Here is a 27,940-nt window from a genome sequence, read left to right on the forward strand (position 1 = left end):
TTGTGTGGGTCTGGACAGACAAAACAAGAAATATGCCCCACACTCTCCTTTCTAATGCCTGAGAGTCCCCAGTAAATATCTCAGTGTTCCCACCAAACAGCCCAGGCTTCACTTCATGCTTTCACTCATTACTACTCTTAACATTCCACACTGACCACTGCTTGCCTTCTGTGAGGACCCCTGCTCTGTGGTTCCCTTGGACTGCCACTTAACACTGACACCACTTGGCTGGACCACTGTTGGCCGCTCTGCTGCTTAGGCCGAGGCTGGTGCTGCATTTCTATCCTGGACCTCCTCTCAGTGCTCTATTTGGAGATGTGCCCATGAGCTTCTCAGATGCTCTGACGGACTAGTGCATGCAGTTGTGCAATTATGCACAGCTGTGTAGGTTGTTCGGTACACAAGGGCACACATGGGGACTAAAGTCTAGCATGAAATGCAGCTCACTAAGCTTAAGTTGTACACCTGCCCAGATGTGTTCTCCAGAAGAAAGAAGCCCTTCTTCTATTTGTACAAGGGTACCAAGCCATACCCCCAGGAGCTGTGACTGCGCCCAGGAGATGACTTTTTCTAATCGCATGAAGATTCACTAAGGGCAACAGCAGCAGGCTCTTGCTGCATCCTCTGAAAAAGAGAGGAACCTCCCTCTCCTCTGTTGGCCACTGTGTCAGAGCAATGCCACTACTGTAAACAACGCTGGGAGAGCAGTGGGGTCACAGGCCCACCCCCTGACACCATCCAACCATAATGTCCTCATATGCCCTCCCAACATGCCAGAGCAAAAAATAATGAAACACCGTCATGAATGTGACAGAACTGTCCAAAGCACACAGAAATCAGCTGTGTACTTTGTAAAGCCTGTTGGGTTCTATGTTTCTGAAATTGGCAAATTTTTCATCAGAATAGAAAATAAAAGCTAAGAAACTATGAGAACCATTCATGAAGACATCAACCATTACTGTACCGAAGTAACCATGTTCACATGTAATCACACAGGTGGATTGGAATGACTCTCAGACGTATTAAAGGCAGGTGTTTTAATGTTACATCATCCTAAAGCTGCCCCTCTCGGTCCTCCCCAGAATGTAGGCAAGACACTCACGTGGAATAGCTGGGTTTGGACAAGTTTAGGTGATAGACACCATGTTGGTCCCAGAACTACCATGCTAACCAACCCTCCCACTCTGGTGCTGGGTGTGGCTCAGCACACACCCAGCTCACACCTCACCATTTTCTTTGTGATGATTGCTTTCATAGGAATCTGGAGTCCTGCCTGCAATTTGCTTCTATCAGCCCTACCCATGCCTACTTTCCCCCAGCTCCTCTGACATACCTATATATGAATATATCCGTACCTGGACATGGTTTGAGTTCTTTCCCTAAAGGGTCCTCAACAGTCAGGCAAAACAGAGAGTGCAATAGAGAACTGGAACAGGTGTCATCTCGCCTTACTCCACCAAGATCTTAATCCCAGTTTCATCCCAGTGGGGGCTTCCTCCAACAGGAGCAGAAGAGAATGTGGCCACTGTTGCCATCTGGTGTGTCCTCTGGAGTGGTGACTCAGGGAGATCAAAGCCAGTCAAATATATGTGTCCATTTCTCAATCTGTGTCTCTCATACTGCTGCCCTCTGCCTTTATTTTTCTGCAGAAGGGCGTGAAATTGAAGAAGTAGGAGTGTTTCATAATCTGCCACTCAGGGATATTCTCTTGTTCTCCTTTTGTGTTATCCTCAATAAAACTAGATTGGACGGGGTTCTAGCCAAGGATAGGATAGGGAGAAGTGGGAGGTGTGGAAGGGAGGTATCCTGAAGTGGTTACTGAACACATCAAGGAAGATGAGAAGAACCTAATCCAGAGGTAGAGGGAACTGTGAATTAGGTAGCCCTAGTCACAGGAGTTTAGATCTATCTGACTGCTCAGATTAAAGGAAATAGAAAATTGTGGGGGCCGGCCCCGTGGCCGAGTGGTTAAGTTTGTGTGCTCTGCTTCGGCGGCCCAGGGTTTCACCAGTTCAGATCCTTGGCGCGGACGTGGCACGGCTCATCAAGCCATGCTGAGGGGGAATCCCACATGCCACAACTGGAAGGACCCACAACTAGAAAATATACAACTAGGTACTGGGAGGCTTTGGGAGAAAAAGGAAAGAAACAAAAAGAAAGAAAATTGTGAAGAAAAGATCATTTCAACAATGGGAGTGAAACAACTTTGCATAATCAACTTTCAAACAGATCTGCCAAATGAGATGTCAGTCCTGCACTTACTGAACAAATCCTGGGTAAATAGCAAAAGTTAGATGAGTCACACCCATTACTCGGAAAAATTAATAGTAATTGGCTGTGTCCTTTCTTGCTTGGGAAGCTGACGACATATTATCAGTGTTTCATGGTTATTTTGTCATGTCTTGCTAAAGCCTTCAGATTTTATTTATTCTTTAATCCTGAAGCCAGCTAAAGTCTCCTAGGCATGGTTGTTATTTGACAGCATCAGATAATTTAGTCACGTTCAGTAGAAGAGAGTGTACTGTATAATACAGCAGTGATTAGGTGGAATATATAGGAGGCAGCATGTGTAGTAGAAAAAAACCGCTGAACTAGGAGACCCAAATTCTTGTCCTGTCTGGCTAGCACTGCTAACTAGCCAGCAATAGGACATTAGGAAAGCCACTTAAACCTTGCTAGCCTTATCTGTAAAATGAAGGATTTTAACTTAGATAAGCTATTATTTAAATAAAGTAACCTCTAAGGCCTGCTCTAAAACACTGTAATTCCATAGTCTCATTGGAAGTGTCTCTAGGTGTTCAAGAAACTCATAGACAAACACCAGGAGCCAACAGCAAATTAGCTGAACTGAGCCAACTACCAAGAGGAAACATGCCCAAGCTGGTGAAGACCACAGGTGCAACTGCAAAGTCTGTACTTATTTTCAGAAAGGCATGTGATGGCTGGGCACAGGGGCAAGGACAGATAGTACCAGGAAAATCATTTGGGCATGGGTTCACTTAATGCTCCTTTTATTCTAAGGGTGAGATTTGACATACATCTAAATGTTCCTCATGACTTGCTTTATTTTTGGTCTGTTATATCTCTAGGGAAATATATCCCTAAAGACCTACTTATGCAGTAAAGTTCTTCATGGTACCTGTAGAGGCTGTGCACAGCATAACCAACTGGTGGTAACACTAGTGTAAAGAATTATGTTGTCGTAGCCATTCTGGATGTACGGAAATGTGGCCCAAAGGTTACTGGCTACTTCCTGGTCTTGCTTGATCTATGGTATTGTTCATGTTCATAAGAGAAGGTGCTGTTTCAGTTGGTTCCCATGTCCCTTTGACACATCCCCATCATTGTCTGACTGTGTTTTGTTTTGTTTTCAGCGCTTCCTTACCTTCTGGCACTACAAGATGCTTCAGGCTTATCTTGTCTGTCTTCTCTCCCAATCCTAGAATCAGCCATTTCTCCAAAGAGCCAGAGTTCATTCCTGATTTGCATATTTGCATCTAAAACAAACTCATTAGTAAGTGATGGGGGAGGTTGGGAGTAGAATGAGTGGAATCCCACTTTTTACTGCTTCAACTATTTTACCTTGCTTGACCCCCCCAAAAAGTTTGAAGACTATATTTGTTTCCTCTTGTTGCTATAACATACACTATTTCTTATTGCTGCTGTGACAAATTACCATGAATTTAGTGGCTTAAAACAACACAAATTTATTATCTTCTAGTTCCAGAGGTCAGAAGTCTGAAAATGGGTCTTATGGGGCTAAAAACAAGTGTTAGCTGGGCTGCATTGCTTCCTGAGGGTCTAAGGGAGAATCAGTGCCTTGTCTTTTTCAGCTTCTAATGGCTCTCTGCATTCCTCGGTTCATGGGCCCCTTCCAGCAACGGTATCACACCAACCTCTGCTTTCCTAGTCACCTCTTCTCTCTTTCTCTGCAGCCTCCCTCTTCCGTCTTTTAAGGACCCTTGTCATTACATTGGGCCCACCAAGATCATGCAGAATAATATCTCTATTTTAAAACTTTTAACTTAATCACATCTGCTAAGCCTCTTTTGCCATGTAAAGTAACACATTCATAGGTTCTGGGGATTAGAACATGGACGTCTTGGGAGAGGGGTGTCATTATTCCATCCACCAAAAACGTAAAACCAAAAGGTGACATTTGCTGATAAATCATAGTTTTATCTGTTTCCTTCATACCACACAGGACATTCTAAATCTAAACATTTTTGACAGCCTCAGACAATCATTTCTCCTTTACCCAAAAGGCTATAATGATAAGAATATTATTTAATAAACCCTTCTAAACAACTTAAGTCACTTTTTGGTATTTTGCCCAAAAAAGTAGCACAATTCTCTTCATTTAGTCTAGTAATATTTTCCCCAGTAGCAGTTTAGAACACGCAGGTTAAATAATCCATGTGGTTGATTTCCTAATCTAAACAAATGATCTCTATACCTGAAAGGCCAATCCTTTATCCAGGCTCAGAGGGTCATGATGGCTCTCAAAGCCTATTCATTATCTTGTACGTCCTTTCCATCCTGATAGGATAAGCCCCATCAGTCAATCATGTAGATTAGAGAATCCCCAACTATGTGTCCCAGAAGGCAGATCCAATGTATTAGATTTAAATAATTGTGGGTTTTTTCCAAATGGAAATAATAGAATGTTATACATTTCAAAAATGTTTCCCATTAATTTTCCTTAACACTGGTACCTCCTACTGCTTGTCTGTCAGCACAGGCTAGCTAAGAATGAAAGAAACAAGAAGCCAGTTAATATTAATAGAAAAAGTCAGAGATAAGAAATAACAAATCATGCCTAGGTTGACAGCTCATGGTGCTTTTCTGTAATTTATGTTGCATACATCTAATAGAGAAATATTTTGCTAGCCAAAATACTTTATCACATAAAGAACTCTGCATGTAAAGGATAAATATCTTGCCTAAATATGGTGGAGCCAACTATTATTTCTTCATTGTATTGGAGCTTCTTTACAAAAGGATACCATCTCTGTCTTGTAAAAGACAAAAAAAATCCTAGAGCAGTGAGAATATGGGCTTTGGAACTAGGTAAATCTAAGCATGAATTTCTTGCTAGCTGCATGACTTTGAATACATCACTGAACCGAATAATTTGAATTAGTTAGGTGTTACGTTTGGTTGTTTGTAGAAGATCATAATTAAAGCAATTTAAATAGGAAAGAGGCTTATTTCTCCCTCAAAATAAAGAAGTGCATAGTTAGGCAGATCAAGTTTGGTGTGGTGGCTCCTCAATCAGTAAGCTTCTAGGCTCTCTTTTGCTGCATGCCCACCATCTTTAGCACCTGGCTTCCATGTTCTAGGTCACTCATGGTCTGATATGGTTTTCTAAGCTCTAGCTACCTCACCTGCTTTCCAAACAGCAGGAAGGATGAAGGGATGAAGGGCAACTAAATCTTTTTAGGAAACCCCACCCAGTGACTTCCACTTATATCTAACTGGCTGCTCCTATCTGCAAGGGAAATAGGAAATGTAATTTTTCATCTGGACACACTGCTCAGAATTTGGAAGGAGAGCATCACGTTGGATTCTGTGGCAGAGATACCTAAATGATCCCAATATCCATGATTTCCTTCTACTTTGAGTAATAGAATCACTGCCATACCCATCCACCACTACTAGTTTTAACTTGGCATGTGGCCATTAAGTAGAGGCTACATTTTTCAGCCTCCCTTGTAGTTACTTGTGACACATGTGACTTGTGACACAGCCATGTGACTGTGATATTTCTGGATGATGGGGTGTGAGCTGAAGTGCTTGTGTGCAATTTCCTTAAAAAGGGAACTGCCTGTCCTTTCTCCTCTCTCTTCCTCCTTCCCATAGGCTGGGACATGCATGTGTATTGGTGAGCCAGCTTTTGCCATATGGATGGGGACAACACCCTAGATGATGGTGGAATAATGAGACAGAAGGTACCGGGTCTCTGGATAACTGTGAGAGGCAGAGCCACCTGCCACCCTAGACTTTCTGCCTGCCTCTATTGTGTTTTGTGAGAGAGAAATAAACCTCCACCTTCTTCAAGCCACTGTATTTTGGTATCCCTTTGTTACAGCAAGTTAGCCTGTATCCTAACTAATATAGCCGCCTTTCTTTGCCTGAATTTATTTTTCTGTAAAATGGCAATAGAATTATGTACTCCACTGGGTTATGGCAAAAATTAGAAATAATATAAGTAAAGCACCTGGGCCATAGCTATTGTAGATAACAGCTGTTAGCATAGGTTTCATGAGAGGATTCTGGGAAATAGGCAGCAAGCTTCCCCACCAGTATATGGAAGACTATTATGTGTGATTGAATCCTTGAATTGGCAAAAAAAAAAAAAAAAAAAAAAAAGCATATAAACAATAAATGTCTTGGATTTCAATGTAAATAAACTAGTTAAAATATTTAGAAAATACCTCCTGATGCATTTTCTTAATAATTTGGATTATTTCCCTGCCTGAAGTTGGCATGAGGGAAGCACAAAATACAGGGATGCTGAATTTCAATACTAGACATCAGAATGACACTGGAAAAGATAAGGTGGACCAGCCTTCCTTCAGCGGCTTCAACCATGGGATGGGGAAGGCCACAGGATAGTGTAGGTTTCCTCCCCTGCTGTTTGAGGAAGAAAAACAGCCAGCAGGGAGTGAGCATGAATTCTGAATTGACTAAATTAAATTTAAACTCATAGATACATAAACACAATTAAAATTTTTCCCCTGCTATTAGCAGGAGTAGAGGCTTGAGTCTAAGATAGGATTAGTTGTAAAAAATAATGAACATTATATTCTTTGGCACATCTGAGTCATAGGATGCAAATTTCTATCCTGCTACATGACACTTATGAGGTCAATACAAAAAGCGCACAAGTATAGGTCAATTTCATTTATGAACTTAGATTCCACAATCTTAAATAAAACATTGGCAATTTCAATCCATTAGGAAGTAAAAGAATAATACATCACACCCGAGTAGTGTTTAGCTCACAAATGCAAATGTAATAGGATTTTAAATTGGAAGTTTCAGCCAGAAACCCTAAGGCAGTAGACATTAGATAAAAAGTTGTCAGCAGACCATCTTGTAGGAGTTTCAAAGCAGATAGTAAAAAACTAGTTTCACAATTCTCACCCTCAGGGGCCTAAAGGTTGTTGGTGCAGGACTGTGTAAAGAGAACTTTTCTGGAGAAAGCTATGTTGTGAGTGTCTCTCCTCCCCTCTCAACAAGCAGGGGTAGGAGATGCTTTCCCATTTTCCTCAAGTCAAGAGGGAGCCATGTAAGTGGGACCACCTGGAGACCTTGATGCGTAACTCTTCCAGGCAGTGGACCAGTGCCTGATCATGCCTAGAACACATGAAAGGCAGAGATGGGCTGGCTAGCTGCTCCAACCACAGGGGTGAAGGAGAAATTATTATGTCAAGAGGCCTGCGCTCCAAGAGTTTGTCAGGGTGGAAGATTTTTGGAAGTAGAGCAGGCTTAAACTCTTAAATCTTGCCCAAGAAAACCGCCTGGGAGAGCTATGAGACTCCAATAGAAAGTGTAGAGAGGACCACTAAAAAAACAAAAGCTGGGAATGGAAGGGAAACGGTATCACCTGCATTGTATACAATAGGATGTTCCTACTGGGGCTCTCTGCAGACCCCACAAACATACCTCAAGAGAGAAATAGTCAGCTTTGAATATTTGCCAATCCCAGAGAGCTTGGAACTATTTAACAAGAGTATTTCTCTTCCAAGTCTGAAAGAAACTTCTTATTTGACTCTCTCCCAAACCTAAGAGAGCCAGCTGCAAGAGGAAGAGATGTCGTAGGTGGAGAAAGAGAGTATAGTCATGACTCTAGCTCCCCTTCATTCCTACCATAAATGTTCACACAGAAGGTCCAAGTTAGTGGAAGAGAGGAATTTTCACTTTAAATAAAGTTTGACATTTTGATTGTGACATAGAATTGGGCATTCTAATGCCTGAACTGAGACTGTCATTTATTGTGACCATGGGACCTTTTATTATCTCAGAGTCATGTGAATGCCTGAGATTCATCAGGAGCAGAGAGAAACACTTCCCCAATGAATAAATTTTAATGGCACATTGTGAATAAGATCCAAAAAGCATGAAATTTTAAAAAATTGGTAAACTGGATTTCATCAAAATTTAAAAATTTTGGAGTATTTCTACGCAATGGAATGTTATTCAGCCATAAAGAGGTATGAACTACTGATATGTGCAATAAGATGGGTGAATTGTGAAAAGAATATGCTGAGTGAAAAAATCCGGACACGGAAGAATACATACAATATGATTTCTTTTATGTTAAATTCTAGAAAAGAGAATATCAACCTATAGTAACAAGAACCAGATCAGTGATTGCCAGCACCCACAATGCTCATCCAGTATCATTATAATAGCCAAAAAATGGAAGCAACCCAAATGTCCATCACCTGATGCATGAATAAATAAAATGTGGTATATCCACACAATGGAATATTATTTGGTAATAAAAAGAAATGAAATACTGATTCACGTTACAACGTGGATGACCCTTGAAACGTTATGCTAAGTGAAAGAAACCAATCGCAAAAGACCACATGTTGTATGATTCCATTCATATGAAATGTCCAGAATAGGCAAATTTATGGAGACAGTGAGTAGATTAATGATTGTCTAAGGCTGGGGAAAGGGTTGGAGTAAAAAGGGTACGAGATTTCTGTTTGGGGTGATGAAAATGTTCCAAAATTCACTGTGGTAACGACTGTACTGCTCTGTGAACGTACTTAGGCCCTTGAATTGTACATTTTAAATGGGTGGATTGCACAGATGTGCATTCTCTCTCTGTAAAGCTGATACCCCAAAAATGTAGTTGGAGACAATTGGAAATCCTTTTGGAGAAAAAAGTCAAGTTGGATTCTTACCAATACCATTAAAAATATATACTTATGATTAATTAAAAACCTAAATATAAAAAAACACTATGCAAGTATTAGAAAAAATGATAGAAAAATGTTTATGGCCTTAGGAGTAAGGAAAATCTTACTGAAGAAGATTCAAATAGAAAAAAACCTTAAAAGTTATACATTTGACTATATCAATTTTAAAAAGTCTGTAAAACAGTAAGTATAAACCATAAAGAAAGATAAAGGTAGATAACAGACTGAGAGAAAATATTTATAATATATGTATCACTTAAGACTCATAATGTATAAACTCCTATGAGTAATTGAAAAAAGAAAATAGGATACCACAGACAATTTGGAAATGGGAAGACACAAATGGCCAATATAGATATTAAAATACACATTTGACCAACTCTCTTAGGAATCAGGAAAATTTAATTTAAAATAAAAAACTTCACTCGTTGGATTGTTGAGAATTTAGGGGCTGGCCCCGTGGCCGAGTGGTTAAGTTCACGCACTCCGCTGCAGGCGGCCCAGTGTTTCATTGGTTCGAATCCTGGGCGCGGACATGACACTAATTATCAGACCACGCTGAGGCAGCATCCCACATGCCACAACTAGAAGGATCCACAGCGAAGAATATACGACTATGTCCCGGAGAGGCTTTGGGGAGAAAAAGGAAAAAATAAAATCGTTTAAAAAAAAACAAACAAAGGAATTTAAAAGATTGTTAATATTGCGTTAGAAAGGATAGTAAAAGATTTCACAAAGTTGGAACAGGTAATTTTCACAGAGACTGCTAAGAGAAATATAAATTGGTACAGCCACTTTGGAGGGCAAATTGGCAGCATTGACTGAAATTTAAAACGTGTGTATACTACGACCTAGGAATTCTCCTCTTAGGCCACAGGCCGGCCCCAGTTTTTTAAAGGTGTGTGAATTTTTTTGTCAACAAAAATTTATTTAGGGGCCAGCCTGGTGGCACATCGGTTAAGTTTGCGTGCTCCACTTCAGGGGTCCTGGGTTCGCTGGTTCAGATCCCAGGTGTGGACCTATGAACTGCTTGTCAAGCCATTCTGTGGCAGGCATCCCACATATAAAGTAGAGGAAGATGGGCACAGATGTTAGCTCAGGGCCAGTCTGTGGCAGGCGTTCCACATATAAAACAGAGGAAGTTGGGCACAGATGTTAACTCAGGGTCAATCTTCCTCAGCAAAAAGAGGAGGATTGGCAGTGGATGTTAGCTCGGCGCTAATCTTCCTCGGGGAAAAAAACTTTTATTTAGAAAAGAAATACAATTTACCTCTTATTATAGAAGGTTAAAGAGATAACTCTGATCCCATTTAATTTGTTATTCTTAGAAATGATATCAGCATAAGCTTCTTCAGAGTGCCTTGGAAACTGCAGATGACTACTTTCTGACATGACAACTGAAAATATGATGAACAGAATGCTTTCAATTTAGAAACCACAGTATGTTAAAATTGAGATTAAGACAAAATTCAAGTGCCTCTTTCTTCAGTCTTACCATAACCTATCTTCCCAAGCTTCTCTCTCCCCTCCTCCTATACCCTTCAGTAGGAGAAATCCATGCTGTCCATCTTTTGCTGAATTTGTTCCCATTTTATCCTCTGCCCGGGATGCTTGCACCCCTACCTCTTTGGTTCTCTCAGTCCTTTTGGGAGCCATCTGCACCTACTTCCATGCCTAGCACGGAGGCCTTTAATGTGTGTGAATAGATCTTGGAATGATTACAGTAGAAGCCTTCTTATCCAGCAGGATCAGGACCGGAAAGGGAATAATTCAGTTAAAATAGGAAATCACAAAATGTGATCTATACTTACTTTAAATATTTTATTTCAACTTGAAACATATTTATATCCCTTCCTTCACCAGTGCCTTGAAGTAAGGCAAGACTGAGAACGAGCCCACTGATTGGAGCTCTGCGTTATCTTTCCTGAACAAACCACGCTCAACAATTGTGCATTTTTATGATTTCCTGTTTGTTTTTCTTTAAAGTGAAGCAAGAACTTAAACACACCTGGGAAAGAAATCTGTGTTCAGGACTTTAAACTACTTAGAATTATTTACCCGACTTCTTACAATTGTTTTGCACACACTTATTTCAATGGTAGTTTTTGTTTTTGTTTTTCAGGAACTCAGCCTTTATTGAGTCTTTTCAAAACATTCCACTTAGCTTAAAAAAATTAATGAAATGTTGCAAACATACAAGGAGAAAAACAGAAGGGACACCTGTGCCCACACTCAGCTGTATGAATGCTAACATTTTGCCATACTTCAGATTTTTCTTTTTTTTTTTAAAGATTGGCACCTGAGCTAACTGTTGCCAATCTTCTTCTTTTTTTCCCCCCTGCAAATCCCCCCAGCACATAATTACATGTTTTAGTTGTGGGTCCTTCTAGTTGTGGCATGTGGGACACTGCCTCAGCATGGCTTGATGAGGGGTACCATGTCCACGCCCAGGATCCAAACCGGTGAAACCCTGGGCCGCTGCAGCGGAGTGTGCACAATTAACCCCTTAGTCACAGGGCCGGCCCCAAGATTTTCCCAACAGATAAAGTTGAAATGTCCTGCACACTCCGTGCTGATTTCACTTTCCCCATCCACAACAATCATCCTGAAGTCAGGGTTTAGGTTTACCTTATGTGTTTTTATACTTATTACGTACGTGTGTTAATAAATATGTGACTTTGTTTTACGTGTTTTGAATCCATGTGTAAACCACATCATACTGTATGTATTATTCTGCAACTTGATCTTTTTCTCTCATCATTATGATATCCTTGTTGATATCCGTAGCTCTAGTTAATTCGTCTGAACTGCTGCATAGTATTTTGTAAATATTCTAAAACTTATTTATTTTATTTTTTCTCTTGTGGAACATTTGAGTTCCAATAGTCCCCCCTTATCTGCAGTTTCACTTTCCACGGTTTCAGTTATCTGCACTCAACTGTGGTCTGAAAATATTTAATGGAAAATTCCAGAAATAAACAATTCATAAGTTTTAAATTGCACACCATTTTGATTAGCATGATGAAATCTTGCCCCGTCCAGCTCTGTCCTGCCCAGGACATGAACCTTTGTCCAGTGTATCCACGCTGTATACTCTACCCACCCGTTAGTCACGTAGCTGTCTTGGTTATCAGATCAACTGTCACCGTATCACAGTGCTTGTGCTCAAGTAACCCTTATTTTACTTAATAATGACCCCAAAGCGCAAGAGTAGCAAAGCTGGCAATTCGGATATGCTAAAGAGAAGCCATAAAGTGCTTCCTTTAAGTGAAAAGCTGAAAGTTCTCGACTTAATAAAAAAAAAAATTGTATGCTGAAATTGCTAAGATTTATGGTAATTTTTATAGACTATATATTGCTATAATTGTTCTATTTTATTACAGCACAATTTATTATAGATTATTATTTTGTTAATCTCTTACTGTGCCTAATTCATAAATTAAACTTTATAATAGGTATGGATGGACAGGAAAAAACATAGTATGTGTAGGATTTAGTACTATCTGTGGTTTCAGGCATCCACTGGGGGTCTTGGAACATATCCTCCATGGATAAGGGGGGCTACTGTATTTCCATTTTTCTCTATTACAAACAAAACTGCAGTGATCATTCCTTCATACATCTCCTTGTATATATACGTGAGAGTTTCTCTAGCCTAGCCAATATACCAAAAATGGAATTTGAAGGTCAAAGGGCACGTACAGCTTCACAAGTATATTGTCAAATTATTTTCTAATATGGTTGTGACAACTTATGCTATCACTGGCAGTGTATGAGAGTTCACTGCTCCATATCCAACACTCATGCTATCATTCTTTTAAATTTTTTTCCAGTTAGACGGGTGTGCAATGGTATCTCCAGAGGTTTTATTTTGATTTGCCTAATCGATAATGAGGTTCCTTATCTTTTCATATGATTATTGGCCCTCCAAAAGTCCTCTTTTAGGATTGCTTGTTTCTGTCCTTTTCCCGTTTCTCTATTGGTTATCTTTTATTCTTGATTTGTAGGAATTTTGTTGAATTCTAGACACTTATCCTTGTCAATTAAATGAATTGCAAATATCTTTCTCAGATTGAGGCTTGTAATTTATCTTTGTTCATGTCATCTTTTGTTAAATAAATGCTTTTAAATTATAGGTAATCACATTTATCAATCTTTTTCTGTCATAGTTTATGTTTTTGGGTTTTAAGAAATACTTGCATATTCTGAAGGAAAGCTTCTCCTAACATTCTCCTCAAAATGTTTTAAAGCTTTATTTTTCATATTTAGGTCATTATTCTGCTTGGATATGCTTGCTGGTATGGTGTTGGGGTAGGGACCTAGCTTTCTTTTTTTTCTGTAGATATAACAGTCTTAGCCCAGGTTCTCTAAAAACAGAGCCTGAGGCACAGATATTGAGAAGGGCCATCCCATGGCAGCAAGAATTAGGGAAAAGGGAAATGAAGTGTGGAAGTAAAGAAAGTAAATACAAGCTGGCCACAACTTCCCAAGGAAATCCAGCCTTGGTCACCCAGGACATCATCTCGACAGGTTCTGTGGAAGCACCACACCTCAGAACAGTCCATCAGAGAGAGCAGAAAGAGCGAACAATTTATCTGCTGGCTCCTCTTTTTCTTTGAGGAAGATTAGCCCTGAGCTAACATCTGCTGCCAATCCTCCTCTTTTTGCTGAGGAAGACTGGCCCTGAGCTAACATCCGTACCCATCTTCCTCTACTTTATATGTGGGATGCCTGCCACAGCATGGCTTGCCAAGCGGTGCCATGTCCAGACCCAGGATACAACCGGTGAACCCCCAGCTGCTGAAGGGGAACGTGTGAACTTAATGGCTAGGCCACTGGGCCGGCCCCCTGCTGGCTTCTCTTTTCTCTTCCAGGTTCTTGGTTGAAATTTGTCCCATTGGAAGTTAATTCACTTCCAGGTTGAGTTACACATTTTCTCTGTGTAGCCAGTGGGAAAGCCAGCCACCAGTGCTGTTCTCTGGTGCTTGATGCTTTATCTGAGCCTGACAATGATGAAAGAGCCATATCCTCCATGAATCTGGTAGGGTGGGGCCCTGGGCACCAGAGCCATTGTGTCTTCTGCCCTATCTGGAGCAATGGAGGCCACACCAAAGCCAGGCTCTCACTCTACAGTGAGACTGAGAAAGCTAGATGTGTTAAGAGATGAAGGAACATCAGTAGCGACTGGGGCTCCCGGGAGGCAAGCGGGTCCAGGTGTATTATTTGGATCCTTTACAACCAAATTTCTCATTTATTGAATAGTTCATTCTTCCCCCCTATATTTGTAATGCCACTTTTGAATACATCAAGTCTGCATATATTCATGGACCTCTTTCTGGGATCCCTTTTCTGTTCCATTTGCCAATCTGTCTATCCCTAAGCCAATATCATGCCATCTTAAATCCTGTAACTTTAAAATAAGTTGATATCTGGTGGAACGGTTTTCCTATTTTGTTCTACGTCTTCAAAACTGTCTTGTCCTTTTCCTCTTCCACATGAATTTCAAGATCAGTCTGTTTAATTCCACAAATAGTCATATTTGGATTTCATTCAGAATTATATTGAATTTATGAACTAGTTTGGGAAGAATTTACATCTTTATGATACTGAATCTCCCAGTTTACGAACCTGGTAGATCTCTCCATTTATTCAGGTCTCTCTCTTTCTGTGTAGGTATGTGTATTCTTCAGTTTTGTAACTTTCTTCACAATGACCTTACACACTTTTTGTCAGATCAATTCCGAGGAATTGTTATTTTTGTCACTATTGAGAATAGGCTCTTTGTTCTTACCCCAAGCTCTAGATATTTACTGACGTTGAAAGGCTACTGATTTCTTCACGTTGATCTTGAATACAGCAAATTTGCTAAATTCCCTTACTGGTTTTGATGGATTCTATTCTGTGCATTATCTAAGGGTTTCATATGTAATAAATCATATTATCTGTAAATACGGACAGTGGTCCTCTAATCCCAGTTTAAAAAAATTTTAAAAATCATAATGAGTGTTAAATTTTGTTGATGCCTTTTTTGCATTTATTGGAATGATCAGTTTAGTTTTTCTCCTTCAATCTGTTCGAGTGGTATACTACATTAATAGGTTTTAGGATGCTGCACTTTCCTGCATTTCTGGGATAATCAACTTAGTCTTTGCAGAAAAAATTCTCATTCTTCTGACATTCATATTACATTGCTTTACATAACTTTAAATTAAACTATATAATTATAATATCAAGTACACCTGGCACCAATAGGTTATGAAATAAAATACAGCTGACCCTGGATGAGCATATATCTCAAGTGCACAGTAGCCCATTAGCTGCAAGGATTACACTGATGGTTCTTTTAAGACAGAATGAAGAGTATCAGTTAAGTGGAAGTCAATTAAGAGAGTGATTACTGTTTAAAGTAACCAGTAGCTGTGGTGAAAAAGCACATGCTCTATAAGTCAACACAAGTTATCTCCATTCAATTAAATTGAAAAAAATAGTTATTGAGAAGCTACTCTATATTAAGTACCATGTTAGGCATCATGGTTAAACACAAAGGTGAAGCAAATAGTTCCTATTCACAAAATATTTTCCAACATAGTAGAGAGGTTAAGACTAAGTGCTTACATACATAATCATGATACAAAAAGAATAAGACAGATGTCCAAGGAGGTACCCAAGCCATCAGGGAGGGAAGGTGTAACTGGGGAAAGGCGTGATCAGGAAAGGAGTCTTGGGGAGGTAGACTCGGCAGTGAACTGTGAGAAGCGTTAAACCAATGATGTCCGTACCAGCCAGTCTCTTTAACTGCTCCCTGTCGACAATCGCCTTGAAAGCAATGAGAGCTGTCCTCTGATCTGCTCTGATTACCATTTCTTTTCTTGTTGGCCTTGCACACAGATGTTCTCTCTCTGCCCAGCCCTTTCAGATGAGATGTCCACACCCTAACCCCTGGAACCAGCAAATATGTTATATTACCAGGCAAGGGAGAATTGAGATTGAAGATGAAAATGAAGTTGCTAATCAGCTGACCTCAAAATGGGGAGATTATCCTGATGGGCCCAGTGTAATCACAAGGGTCCTCAGAAGTGAAAGAGGGAAGCAAGACACTCAGTGCCAGAGTGGGGCAGCATGAGAAAGGCTTGACGAGTCATTGCTGGCTTTGAAGATGGAAGGGGATCATGAGCCAAAGAATGCTGGCAGCCTCTCACAGCTGGAAAAGGTGAGGAAATGGACTCTCTCCTGGAGCCTCCAGAGGAATGCAGCCCTGCGACACCTCGATTTTAGCCCAGCGGGATCCATTTCAGACGTCTGATCTGCAGAACTCTAAGATAAGAAAAATTGTGTTGTTTTGAGCCACTCAGTTTGTGATACTTTGTTACAGCAGCACTAAGAAAGTAACACAAAAGGTGAATAAAGCCAGTTAGGAGAAAACAGGTTTTGAGGGAAGAAAGCTCATGGCTTTGCTTGTTCTGAGCTGAGGGGCTGGTGGCATCTGTGAAAGGGCCAGAAGGCCATTGGAAACGTGAGTTTGGATTTCAGAAAAGAGGTTGGGGTTTGGGATCCTGGAATCATTTCCTAGAGGAGATACTTGACATCTGGAGCATGGGAGAGAAGGCTTAGGGGGAAAGTTTAGAGAGGTGCTGTCCAATAGGATATGATACAAGCCATGAGTGTGAGCCACTCTTGTAACTAAATTTTTCAGTAACCACAATAAAAACATTAAAAAAGAAACAGAGGAAGTTAAATTTTAATAATATATTTTATTGTACCGTACATATCCAAATTATTATCATTTCAACATGTAATCACCATACAAATTATTAATGAGATATTTTACATTCTTTTTTTTTTGGTATGTGCATTTTAAATCTGCTGTGCATTTTATACTCAGCTCAGCACATCTATAAATACTTTCAAGGGCTCTATAACCATCACGTGGCTGGTGGCTACTGTATCAGACTGTGCAGTTTAGAGAAAGAGCAGACACAAAGTGTGGAGCCTTGAGAGACATCTGTATTTAGAAGACAGGAGGAGAAAAGGAGCCAGTGAAGGAATAGAGCAAGGTAGGAGGAGATGCAGGATGGTGCAATGTTTCAAAATCCAAAGGATTTGTACTTAGGAAAACATGGAGCAGAGAAGCATCACATGCTCTCTTTCTTCAATGCTCTGGTTCATTCAGCTCTTACATTCTAGAGGTGTTCTCCCTGGCTGTAGTGAAGCTCTACACTACAGAGTCACTTTTTTTGCTCTGGCTTTCATATTCTCATATACACAGCAAGCCATAATTTTTGTGGCCCAGGTATAGGTGGCTGGGAATAACAGGGTGACTAGGGGAAAGAAGAAAGGAGCACTGAGGTGGTACAAGGTTGCTGAAGGATGTGATGATTTGGAACAGGTGCCTGGTGGGAGTAAGATGGAGATCACGTTACCATGACAACTGATTATTTCATTGGTCCAATGACCAGTTGCCATGGTGATGAAATCTTTGTGTCATTGTGACATGGATCCCAAGGGAGAGTACGCTTGTGCAAAGGACCCTTTGCTCATTGGTAAAGCTTTTATATTTGCAATAATTTCTGCATTGCTTGATGAAACCTCCCCCAGGAACTTCAATCAACATTGAGGTTCCCTTCCTCCTTCCTGTGCATTTATAGCAATCACTGCTTGCAAAATGCACACACTTTCATCATTCATCTTCTATATAGTGTTTGTTAATCTGATAGTATTTAATTGTTTTAGTAATTTATCGCTTTCTCCTACACAGATATAATCCTGTTGAAGGCAGGGATCATTCTTATAATTCAGTTGTGTTTTCAGAGGACTAGGGGTTAGTGGAAAAAAAGCAGATCCTTGGGAGCAAGACAGATCTGTGTTTACATACCACCTCCGCTTCTGCCATTTGCCAATTGTGTGGCCCTAGGAAAGTAATTTTATCTTCTTGAGATTTAGTTTTCTTCTGTAAAATGAGGATAATAAAACTTACACTGTGGGTTTGCTGTGATGATTACAGATAACCTTAATAAAGTAGCTGGCTTACAGTAGTGACTCAATAAATGGTTCCAACTAGTATAACATGGTACCCAGCCCAGTCCTGGATGCCAGGATTACCTCTTAATAATACTTTATGAATAATAAGATAGTGATGACAGATTATAGGATAACAGTAGGACTAGATTTAATCTTCGGTGTGGCTAAAGATCAGTTGTCCTATGGTGGTCCGACTATACATCAGCTGCAATGCTGAACTTGCAATCTAACTTATGCTAACTTCTTGGGAGGAAAATTTTTTTTTTTAAAGATTTTATTTTTTCCTTTTTCTCCCAAAGCCCCCCAGTACATAGTTGTGTATTTTTAGTTGTGGGTCCTTCTGGTTGTGGCATGTGGGATGCCGCCTCAACGTGACTTGATGAGCGGTGCCATGTCTGTGCCCAGGATCTGAACTGGCGAAACCCTGGGCCACCGAAGCAGAGCACGCGAACCCAACCATTCAGCCACGGGGCCGGCCCCTGGGAGGAAAATTTTTAAAGTATTTAATTGGGAAAAATGGGAGGAGAAATAACCAGATACTTTGTGCATCAAATCACACGTGAATCTGATTCAGCTTCTAGACCCAACTACTGATTTACAACAAACACAGAGTTCAGAGTATATGTTAAAAACCACCACAGGGAAGCAAAAAGCAAGATCCATATTGTGGTAAATACTGCAGGAAAAATAGTGTTGTTTCTTCAACAAATACATTGCAAGAAAAAAAAGAGCAGAGAAAGTACTCATAAATTAAAAAAGGTTTAAGGGACACATATCATCCGTTTCCATTCATTATTTGAGCCTTGATTCACACAAACAAAAATTTAAAAATTCATAAGGTGATTGGAAATTTAAACACTGACAGGATGGATCAAAGATATAACTAATGCCAGTGACTTCAGAAATTCTCACTAATTTTTAGATAAGATAATGGTATGTTTTGTTAAAAAAAGAGTTTTTATCTTTCGGAAATATACTTTTGAAATAGGTGTGCATTGATGAGGTCTGATGTCTGGAATTTGCTTCAAAATAACAGAAGGGGCAATGTGAGTGTGAGGGTGGACATCTAGAGGAAACAGGATTGGCTACTACTTGATAATTGTTGAAACTCGATGGATATATGGTGGTTCATTGTATTTGTCTATTTGCATATCTGAAGTTTTCATCGAAAATAAAAACATTTGAAAAAGGTTAAGGAATCATATTTACAACATTCTGTGCATTTATCCAAGTTTGTATAAGTAGATATTTATACAATATTATGTATGCATAATAAGGATGCTTAGATGTAATGAAATACAGAATATTCCTTAGCACAGTGTTGGGCAAATGCATTCTGATGGTTTAATGAATAAATTAATGTATATTTCCCCTAGCTAGTTCTCCATAGTGAGGTTTCTACATTGTACACATCAATGATATTTCTCTATTTCAAATTACAATTAGTATCATTCACGATGTCGTAGGTTAGATTCCTTGAAAAAACAGACTCTGAGAGGGAGTTTGCCGGCAAGAAGTTTTTTTAGGGAGTGAAGAGGTATGCTTTTGTGATCAGTCCTGGTGGGGGAGTGAAGTAAAGAGGAATGGGCAGAGGAAGGAGTTGAACTGTGAGATGGTGGCCAAACAGATCTCATCTGATCCAGCCCCGCAACCCCTAGGGAGCTCAGCAGATGGAAGGGCCCTTCAAATCTGTGCCACCTTGGAATCACCTTCCTGCCTACCTTGCACCAACAAACCTGAACTCATCCTTCAAAGCTGAATTCGAATGTTTTCGTGTCTGCAAACTTTTCTTTAAAAGTCAGATCAGATTCCTTCCTGCACTCTCCTTTCTCTATGAACCATGCTGCGGTGTAGGAAGAGCTCACATTTAGAACACTTCTCACGCGCTGAGCACGGTGTTAAGCACTCTACGCGTGCATTGTTTCAGATAACTCACAACATACCTGTGTAGTAGGTACTATTATTACCCCCATTCACAGATGAGGAAATTGAGTCTCAGAGAGAAGAAGCCATTTGCCCAACTGAAGTCATTGAGCTGGCGCATGGCAGGGCTAGGATTTAACCCCAGGCAAGAGGGCCCACCCTCACTCACATCACTCTCACTTATCACTATCACAGACTCACTTAGTCACTGTTATGCTGTACTGCCCTCTAGCTATTGCTTTTATCTTTGTTCTCCAAGCCCTGAGCACAGTACCCAGCTCACACTTAGCATGTAATAAATGTTTGCTGAATGAATGGATAGACATCTCATCAGCATTCCTAGTAAATTTCATCTTAGAAACAGAGCAAATCCAGATGCAATTTATAGGCACAAAGATGACATATTTCATGATCGCAAGGAAGAGGAAATTTCACTAAAAGGGTTAAGCTTGGCTATGCTTAACGTGGCAGAAAAAGAGATCAGATGGCTGAAGTGGGCATAGACGGCCATAAAGTAACTGCTAAATGGTTAAAAAGGAAAAAAAGTCTGCTTAGGTACTTAAACATAAGCTTTGTGTTTATGTGTGTGAGTGCATGGACACAGGCCTTTTGGCATCTCTTGTTTCGAGAATCATTGCAAAAAAAACAAATCCACATTCATTCTCCTATGCTGAATAGTGGGAGCAAGTCATAGGTGGATCATGAATTCAGATTAAATAAAATTAAAACAACTTCATGAATCAGGAACTATTCAAAATAGTTGCCCAAAGGTGGATGAGCATCTATAAGGAAAGGTAGAAGATATAGGAATTACAAATAAGTTTCCATTACATAGAAAAACAACTCTTCTTCATTTCCATTAAAACATCAGAATCTGAGAAAACATGTTTAGATAATCAGTGTGGGGAGTTAGCAAAAGGAAGGATTTCAAAGTCATAGGCAATCCTATGAGGCTCAAGTCTTTACATTACCATTCACTAGCAATGTGACCTCGGTTTTCTTTACCTGTAAAATGGGGACAGTGATCTTCAACTTTTAGGATCATTACGGGGATTTAGTAAGGTAAAATATTACTTCCTTTTTCACTCCCTATTGCTGACAGAAGCCACTGTCCCTCCGCTGAACTTCTGTAGAATCAGCATTTTACCAGTCTTGTTTCATAGATCTCCCCCACATTTTTTTCTGAAGTATTTTAAAAAAGTCCCATACATCAAGTCAGTTCATTTTAAATATTTCAGTTGCAAGGATTTCTGTTATTTTATTTTTTTGAGAAAGATTAGCCCTGAGCTAAAATCTGCTGCCAATCTTCCCCTTTTTGCTGAGGAAGACTGGCCCTGAGCTAACATCAGTGCCCATCCTCCTCTGCTTTATACGTGGGACGCCTACCACAGCATGGCTTGCCAAGTGGCACTGTGTCCGCACCCGTGATCTGAACCAGCGAACCCTGGGCCACCGAGAAGTGGAACGTGTGCATTTAACCGCTGTGCCACCGGGCCGGCCCCTGTTATTTTTTTTTTTAACCAAAAGAAACCCCAGTGTAATCTCCTGGCAAAAAAATAAAGAATCTCTTTGTACACATTATTCAATTTGGTTAATCCCTTAAGGTTAACCCTAATGGGTTCACTGGATAACTCTTCATTTCTCTACCTTGTGTTAGCCCTTTGAATATTCTAATCATGCCCAACACTGTTATACTTCAGAAGCAGATGCATGTTATATTTGCAGTATCTTAACTTTTTAAGTGAACAGTAGCAATCTCAGGTTGAATCTCTTCCTGGTTTTGAAGGACTGATCCACAGATTTGGGCAGTCCTAATTCATTTTCAGAACTTTCTTCGGTTCTTGCTTCAAGGATGTTCTGTGGAAGATTTTTCAATTACTGCCCCGTACTCTTTGGAGATGCCTGGCAAGTGTGCAGCCTTAGGGCCTTGCACCTTTGTTTGTCTGAGGTTAACTTTCACCTGCATGTTCTTTTAATCTGGTCCCATTGAAAAACTTGATTCACTGTGCACGTCAAGCTAGATTTCTCATTGCCAAGTCCATCGGGCTCTTCTTCAAGGTTTTTTCCTCTGTAATTTCCTTAGGGAGGTTTGTGTGCCTTTACTGAATGCCTACTATGCTCCAGCCCTGCAGATCCTGATGTTCCAGATATTTTTCATTTGTGTGGCATTTCAAATAAATGAAGGACATAGAAATTGTAAAGTATTATATAAAAATTAGCTTATAATATTACCATAGCCTTCTCCTTCAAGTTCCCTTAACCTGACCCCAGTAGGCAATACACCACATAGGAAGAGCCTTTGTAGGGAGTTAGGAGACTAGAGATATGGTTCCAGATCATTCCATAGCATTAGCTTAACAAAAATTTATACAAACTTATTGAGTGCCTAGTGGGTTCCAGGCACCTAGTAGAGTGCTAGGTTTAAAAATGAATGAGGATGGCCCTTGCCTCAAGAACAGGGATTGTGGGGCCGGCCCCGTTGCTGAGTGGTTGAGTTTGCGCGCTCCGCTTCAGTGGCATAGAGTTTAACTGGTTTGGATCCTGGGTGCAGACTGAGCACTACTCATACTACTCATCAAGTCATGCTGGGCCGGCGTCCCACATGCCACAAATAGAAGAACCCACAACTAAAATATACAACTATGTACTGGGGGGACTTCTGGGAAAAGAAGCAAAAATTAAAAATAATAATAAAAAAAAGAACAGGGATTATATCTTAACCCTCTTTGTAACTTCCTCTAGGACATAATGTGGTCCATTGAACCTATCTTACAAAGGCTTGTCTGAGCCCACAGATCAGGACTGAATTTCAAATCCTTCACTATGTTACACCAATCATCCCATTTCCTATTATCTTCTCATACTTCCCAAGCAACCTCTTTTACCTGTGGATGACACCAGAAATTTGGATCACCAAAGGAAAACAAACTCAGAAAGGGTCTGCATTAGTCAGGATGGGCACTGTTACATTATGGTAAAAACTCCCAAATCTCAACGGCCCAATCAGCAAAGGTTGTTTTTCTCACTTATGCTTGGTGCCCTTCCCAGGTCAGCTGTGGCTTTGTTGCACGTTGTCTTCACTCTGGGACTGAGGCAGATGGCTTAGCCTCTATCCTGAACGTTGCTGCTTATCAGGGTAGCAGGAAAGGGAAATAGTGAGAAGCACACAGACTCTTAAAGCATCCACTTGGAAGTGGCCCATATGGCTATTTGCATTTCATTGGCTAATGCAAGCCACATAACCAAGCCTGCTGTGGATGGAGTGGGGAAGTACAATCCACCCGAGAGGCACAGTAAATGTTTGGGAACAATAATGTGGTCTACTACTGTCACTTTACCCTTTTTTTGATTGCCAAACACACAGATTTTGAGCCTCCTGCCCCCTCATGCAGTAAAGACTATTGGGACTATGTTTGTGTCTATAGAAAAACTGAAGAGAGTTCTTTGGGACTTTGCGTGTGTAGGTCCCAAGCTCAGCTGTGTCTTTAACAAGGTTTGAAAGGCTTCCTCAACTGGTGCTTGGATGTAAATACACCCGCTTGGAGTGGCTAGCCCTCAGTAAGTTACAATTCTCATATCAATGTACCTCTATGTGAACTGATGGTTTAGAGGGTCTTTGAAGCTGAGCTTAGAGCTAGACAGTTCTGGGTTTGGATCCTGACTCTACCACTCCCAAACTACTGAGTCTGTTTCCTCTTCTTTAAAATGGGATGACCACCTTGAAGTTTTTCTCTAAGAATGAAATAGAAATATATGCAAAGGGTCTATCATCTTCCCAATCACACCAGGAGCACTCAACAAATATTAGCCACTCCCCACCACTCTCCCCCTAGCATTGATTGTTCTTATTCAGCTCATTAGGCACAAAGTGGGTCAATAACTTCACAGCTTGAAATCAAACAACTATTTCTTAACTACCATGTTTATACCCAGAGTTTCAGGCTCCTTCGGGCTGAAACTTGGCTGCTTTTTCCTGCAATCCAGGTTCCTTTCATTCTATCATTCCAACTAACTAACTAACTAACTGGAAGGAGATTTCCTCTGATCCCACTCTATTTGAACATCTTCTGACTCACTCTTCCTAGTGCCACCCAAGCTTCAATGACACCACTGCTTGCACATAATGTAAACACTTTATTTAATCCACACATTTGTTAATGTTTGTTCAGCTGTCCTGGTGCCCTCTTGTCTTTCATTTTGCTTTAAATTAGCTTTGGTTGATTCTGAGAGTGGAGGTAAGCCAGGTTTGAGTCCGGTGGTTACAAGGAATATGGATAGGGTGGGGGGTGCAGGAAGTAGGCGGTATGAGTGCACTAGTGCAAATGCATTGCCAGAACTAGGAAAAAAAGATTAGGCTACTGCCTTCCACTGGGGAGAAATAGTCTAAGCTACTCCTTTCTTCTGAGAATGATTAAGCAGTAGAGTGTTCGGGAAGGATCACATTCTGCCCTGACGATATAATCTAAAATTGACACCAAGCTCCCAGAGGGCAGGAACTCAATTTATGGATGGTTTACATAGAGCAACATGGCCCATCTTCATGTGTTAGTTATTCCCATCAGCCACTAGAGTTTAACGACCACTTATAAGACTGTAATTTCCACAGCCTCTACTTTTCTTGTATCTACCCAACCTCTTTGACTTTGTACAAGCTGTCCTCCTCTACTCCAAATTTTCTTTCCCTACTCACAGCCTTGCTTCTGTCTCTGCATGGCAAACTCCTATTCATTTATTCAGACTTAGCCTGAACCTTACCTTTAAGGGTGAAGCTTTCTTTGGGGCACCCATCCCCATCCAGTCTGACAGTTAAGTCTTGCTTCTTCTCTGTTCCCATGGCACAAGTACAAATCTCTATCATATTGCATTGAGATTAATTGTTTACATGTCTGCTTCTCCAGAAGCCTAGGAGCGCATTGAGGATAGAGAATCTATTGATTCCCTTTCGACTCCCTAGTATTTAGCCCAATGCCTGGTACAGGGTAGGTGCTAGATAAATGATTATTGAATGCTGTTTAAGTATGCATAGTGACCAACACCCAAGTGTTGTTATTAGATAGGAGTTAGCGGTGCTGAGAGCTTCCCAGTGGCCTTTGTATAGACTTTTTTTTTCATCTAATACATGAAATATAAAGTATTATACAAAGATATCCAGGGAATTTGGAAGGCTCCTCCAGGGATGGAAATGATAGGAGAGGCTGTCTCATGTTTTTCTCTCTTCCTCTTGCAGATCTTGGCTCATTTTAAATTCATTTCTCATTTCCTGCTTTGTCTTACAATAGAGGGAGAAAAGGATCAGGTAAAGCCTCATTTGTCTAAGTGGCTGTGGGTCACGTGAAGTGTTGAACACCCTGGCATTGACGCACTGCCAGTGCCGCAGAGTCAAGGTTCTTGTAGGGATACTGTAGGCCAGCTCGGGGTTGCGTTTCTTTCAGGGAATTTGTAATCCAGATGAGGCTGGGAAAAGATTGCAAACAACACAATAACACCTCTATTTCATTGCTTTGAACAATCTGTTTCTCTTAAGGATCTGGCCCCTGAGTTAGATACCATCTCCTCTTTAAGGGCTCTCCTGCTCTACACCTCCCCTCCCAGCCTGCCCTCATCTCCCAAGACTGTGAACTGCTCTTTTTGCTGCTGACATTTGACCTTGTACTTAATAATAACTGTCATTGGGGGCCTTTATTTGACGGTAGCCTGTGCATTGTCTGTTTTGCTAGGTAGATATGATTATTTTTTCCATTTAATAGGCAAGAAAATACACACGAAGAGGAACTAAATAACTTGATGTAGGCACACAGGAAGCAAGCTATGGAACATGAGATTGAACCTAGGTCTGCCTTCTCAATCTGAGCTTTAAGCTTCACCCCCCTCACCCCAAATCCCCCCCGCCACTGTGGCCATTACAACATTTTTTGGGGGTGAGGGGAGGGCGTTCCTCCATCCTTTGATATAAGGGGCTTGTGCTTTCCTTCTCAAAGGCTGCTGACCCCTAAGCCCCATCCTCATTCTGGCAGCTATCCAGACACAAGTCTTTCTACTCTTTTACTCCATTATCTGGCTGACTCCACTCAAGTGGCTCAGAAAGATTCCTAGTTTGGGACTTTAATGACCTTGATCCCAGTTTTACGTTAAAGCCTGGTGACTATTGGCCTCAGTTTCTTCCTCTGACGAACAGGGATGATCTCAGCTTTGCCCATCTCCTTAAATGCATGACCCAGACTGCTCTTTAGTACTCTTTTGCCCATAGTCCCACTCAGATGATGGTGGGCTGAGACCTGAAGGGCTGGGAAGAAGAGGAGTGTTAGCTGTGTCATCAAGCATCCACCCAATGGCCCAAGAAAGAAGCAGAAACTTCCAATTCCCTTGGCAACTTGGTAGAAGAGGGAACTTCTGTCCTCTCAGGAAAGCTGGCAAGGGTGGCCTCCTCTTCAGGATACTATTTCTCATGGTGTGTTGTGATTATCTCATTTATTTGCTTCCCACTAGACTGAGTTCTTAAAGTATAGAGACTGTATGTTATTTATCTTATTGCTTCCAGTCTTGTCCAAGCCATCATCCTGCACCTGGATAATGGAGCCTCTGACTTCCACCACTGTCCTCTCACCATCTGCTCTCGGCACAGTCACCAGAATGATTTTTTGAAAGCACCTGTTGGATCATTTCGCCCCTGCAGTGGCTCCAATTTAGCCGAGATCCTGACAGTGGTTTACAGGACCCCACTCTCTGACCTTATCTCCACATTCCTCTCCCATTTGCTCACCCCGCTGGAATTGTCCTGGCCTCCTCACCATTTCTAACACTTCCAGGAATGCTTTTGCCCCAGAGCCTTTCAACTAGCTGTTCCTTCTGCCTGGGACACTCTTTCCCAGACAACAGCATGGCTCACTCCCTCGCTTCTTACAAGTTTCTCCTTAAAGTCACCTATGAATTGGGCTCTCCCTAATGGCTCTATTTAAAATCCCATTCTGGAATCTTGGAATTGGAATAAGATGTTATGAATCTATCTTGATTTCTCTTCCATGAAATCCTCTTTGCTACCCCCGTTACTTTGCTCCACACGTCTAGATTTTTTGATAAGTCTCTTGTCTCCTCCTCTAAATATTTGCCTTCCTCCCTCCCTTTTGCCCCAGTGCAGGCTTAAGGCCATTCACCTAGATTAATGCATGAGTTTACTTGGCGAACGAGGTGAGGCGTAATGAAACAGGAAAATATGACATCTCACCTGAGGTGAAGGTGGAACGGGAGTTGGACTCGGAAGACATTGGGTTTGAATCCTGGCTCAAGTTTTTAACTTTTCTGAGCCTCAATTTCATCAGCTGTGAAGATGAGCATAGGAGTCCTATCTCAGGGACTTCATGAAAGCATTGAATGAGAAGACATGTGAAAGCACCTGGCCTGTGGTCTCCACCAACCCCGGAGTCCACTGGGTCAGAACCTCCTCTGGCTTATTCTCCGCAGAAGTCCCAGCACCTAACACAGGGTGCAGCTGAAGTATTTGTTGAACACATGAACACATTATTGATGAATAAATGGTTAATGTTAAAAAAAAATCCCCTCTCCCTCTTTCTCCAATTTTCCTCATACCCCTTACCCTGGTCTATTTTTTCCCACAGCACTAAACACCTCCTATCATACCAAATAATTTTTTTGTTATGTTTATCGTCTTTTTCCTCATACTAGATGATAACTCCGAGAAGGAAGGGTATTCCCCACCCCCCTCTCCTGTTCACTGACACATCTCAAGCACTAAAATAGCGTCTGACAACGTTAGTAGTGATTGGCAAATATTTGTTGAATAATCGGATGTACCTTTTCATCCTCAAAATCGTGCTAGAGTCTCACATAGAAAAGGTGTATAGGAGTGCTTTGAATCCTCAGTGCCTAAAAATGCTTGGCAAATGGAAGGAGTTCGATGTTTGCTGAAGCAATTGGGTACTTAGCTCCTTAAATACCAGAGGTCTTTATCCCCATTAGACTACGTCAAATTCAGGGCCAATTCACTCCGGCCTCTCGTTTTCCTCTCATCCAATCAACCTAGCACTCTTCTCACACATATCCCA

General features: G+C 40.9%; 1 long non-coding RNA gene across 1 annotated transcript; it reads right to left on the reverse strand.

Moving 5' to 3' along the window:
- Positions 1–24,024: 24,024 nt before the first annotated feature.
- LOC124239382 (uncharacterized) lies at positions 24,025–27,822 on the reverse strand. The gene is made up of 3 exons (XR_006888617.1): positions 27,690–27,822; positions 27,103–27,366; positions 24,025–25,334 (listed from the first exon to the last, which is right to left on the reverse strand). It is a non-coding gene; the product is annotated as an uncharacterized LOC124239382 (long non-coding RNA).
- Between the last annotated feature and the right edge of the window lie 118 nt (positions 27,823–27,940).

The sequence above is a fragment of the Equus quagga genome, chromosome 5 (assembly GCF_021613505.1).
Source record: "Equus quagga isolate Etosha38 chromosome 5, UCLA_HA_Equagga_1.0, whole genome shotgun sequence".
In the NCBI taxonomy this organism is placed as follows: Eukaryota; Metazoa; Chordata; class Mammalia; order Perissodactyla; family Equidae; genus Equus; species Equus quagga.